We start from the raw sequence: 2,847 nt of genomic DNA, 5'->3' as shown, positions 1-2,847 counted from the left end.
GTGGAATCAGCGCAATGTCGGTAAATGATCAATGTCGTTTGTGCCATGAAAATGTGCGGATAAAAGGCAACATTGTGCACACTTCTCCACTACGTCACATCCAGGAAACACCCGCCCTGCGTCCTGATTGGCCAGACCATAAATTTGGTTGGGGAAATCACTTTCAATGAGCGGTTTCCCAGATGTATGTGAGTGGAGCTAGGCGGAGCTAGACATGCATCTGGCTGTTGTCAGCTAAGGTTGGGCCATATATGGGGCATAAGTTACAGGTATGTTATCAGATCATTGACATTAGGTGTAAGTTACTCATAAGTCGTGGTGTCTAGCTTATCCAAACGCTATGAGTTACTTGTGCATAACTTAAGCGCAACTTATCAAGAACTTATCTCCAACGCATATCAACATATTAGACGTATTCCAGATGACCGTTGAATGTGTTTCTAACTTACAGCTACTGTTTAATGGCGTATTGGCAACATTTTGGTATAAAAGGAGGTTCACAGGAGGAAACCGTCAGTTATCCTCCAGATTTCATCCGCGTCATAGGGTTAGCCAGAAGGTGAGTGTGATGGATCCTCCCTGCATTCACGCTCACCACCAACAAACTTCCTTGCAGACCTGATGCTGAATCTGCTGCGACTGCAAACCTTCTTTCTTTTTATTTATTGTTTTTTTTTTTGGGAGGGGGGTAAACAGCAGCCAGATTAATAGCACCATCAAAGACATCTTTTTATGCAGACCGGGCGCCTCTGGGTGCCTGAGAGGAGCAGCTTTAACTGATGCTTCTTAATGCCCATTAAATGATGCACAAACATCATTTCATGGGCATTACACTGCCGTGCGTAATGCATAAGTAAGGACATACGTTCTCGTTATGAATACTCTATGTATACATCCAAAATTTAAGAAATACATAGAAATGTCAGCGTATGCCAGAGTTTTAGGAGATTCTGGGAAGTCTGGCATATGTTGGCTAAACCGACAAGGTGTGACAGGGGCCTCAACAAGAAGTCTAATTGAGTGCAGTTGTCTTATTGCACTGGCAGTAGTATTTCAATGTAAAAAATAATAATAATTTGAGCTTGATTAACAATTGCAAGGCTTTTTTTGCAGTTTTCTGGATATTTTTGATTTATTTCTAATCAAAATAGACACTAAGTTAAATGTGAGCTTTTTTTTCTGCTGGTCCTTCAGTTTCTGAAGCCTTATAGCCACTTATGAAAGAACATCACATCGACTGCAGTATAAATCAAAACCTGGAAGAGCTGAACAACAGGCGAGAGTAAAAGTCAGATCCTTATTCTATTGAGGACTTAAATCTTCAAGGACATTAATTCAGAGGAAAGAAAGAAAAGGAAACTCTTCCCACACGGATACAGCAGCCCACACACGGAGAGGAAACGGACAGAGTGAAGGCCAGAGTCTAATGCAGCACAGAGCAGGGCTAGACGGGCACAATTATCAGACACTGACTTCAGCTTAAAAGGCTTTCAGAGGAATCTCTTTACTCAAACACGGAATGTGTCAAAAGCTGCAAGGAGGCAGGAAAATGAAACTTCGAACTATCCTCCACCTATTGCATGAATAAAATGGCAGAATAAATAGTGTTTAAACATCAGTCTTTGCCTTGTGATAATAGTGAGAAGCAGATCAATGCTTTAAAAGCAAAAGGTGGTCAAAAGCAACCAGGAATCCTATGGCAACACCTCCAGACTTTGCAAGAAGCCACTGTGTGGTTTCATCCAGCACAGCAGAACTGAGTGTGGGGGAGTGATTTTAGACAGAGGCACAAATAAACAGAGAGAAAGACAATGTAGTGCACATGAGTATGTTCACAGAGGGGGTGTTTAAGGAAAAAAAAAATCCTCCTAGGCCACAATTAACCCAGACACAAAAGAAGGTAGCTATGCTGCAAACATGCGGCTCGTTGGCACGGGTTTCCATGCAAACGTTTTCAAAATGTAGGCCACTGGCACACAGTCAAAACAGAAACGCTGCAGTTCTCCTTTTTACGCACAACACAAGACATCTAGGATACAGGGCAAGTGGACAGTAATCCGTCTCTCAGCTGAACCGCTTTATTTTTGTTTAGAGATGATGATGACGGAGAGAGTTTCTATTCAATCAACTTAACTGCTCTGTTCTGAAGGAAAGAAATCAGCCTGTTAACACTCAGTCTGAGCTGTGGCGTTCTCACACCAATCCTATTATCACTGGTTTTCATATGCATTTGATTCAAAGGTAAAAATGTGAAAAGAGCTTGATTGATTAAAACTACTAAAAGGCAACCAACCTTAAAAATGCCACTAAGAAAACATCAACTGGGGAACTTTGCCTCATTTACAAAAAAAGGAGAATAAACATCTTCATCTAGAGTAAGTCAGATACACTGCTTTACTATTTACCTCTAAAAAAGAAAAAAACAATTCAACAAAAAGGCTTTAGATGTCATGTAACAGGGATATAAAATCCGCCTGAGTAGAAATAAATCTCTGTATAATTCCAGCTGTTTTCTTAAGGTTATTAATGAATAAACTGGTTCGTGAACACAAAGGAACACAGCAGACAAGTCAGCAAACATGTTTTGCAGAAGTCTTCGGAGGGGGGAGATTGGTAGAATAATATTTCAAGCTTTAGGCTGCATCCTCTCAGAATGCTTTTCCAGTTTACTAAGCAAAGGATGAAAGGGAGGAGTTTAAACCTATGCAAAGCTGCAGGGAGCAATACTGTCAATCTGCAGCTGAAATTCACCCAGTTAGAGGAATACTACACCCAAAACATGATTAGCCTTCATTTTCTACTCACCCCCATGCTGAACAACACTCTGGAGTACTTTTTTGATATCTC

At 40.9% G+C, this 2,847-nt stretch overlaps 1 protein-coding gene across 3 annotated transcripts in view; it reads right to left on the bottom strand.

The window, feature by feature from the left end:
* lrp8 (LDL receptor related protein 8) overlaps positions 1 to 2,847 on the bottom strand; it is a 152,517-nt gene that overhangs the window by 147,817 nt on the left and 1,853 nt on the right. The gene's annotated exons all lie outside the window — the stretch shown is intronic.

This window comes from Cyprinodon variegatus, unplaced genomic scaffold, assembly GCF_000732505.1.
Source record: "Cyprinodon variegatus isolate N-32 unplaced genomic scaffold, C_variegatus-1.0 Scaffold79, whole genome shotgun sequence".
Lineage (NCBI taxonomy): Eukaryota > Metazoa > Chordata > Actinopteri > Cyprinodontiformes > Cyprinodontidae > Cyprinodon > Cyprinodon variegatus.
Note: the sequence above shows the minus strand (reverse complement) of the source record. Positions and strands in the feature narration are given on the sequence as shown.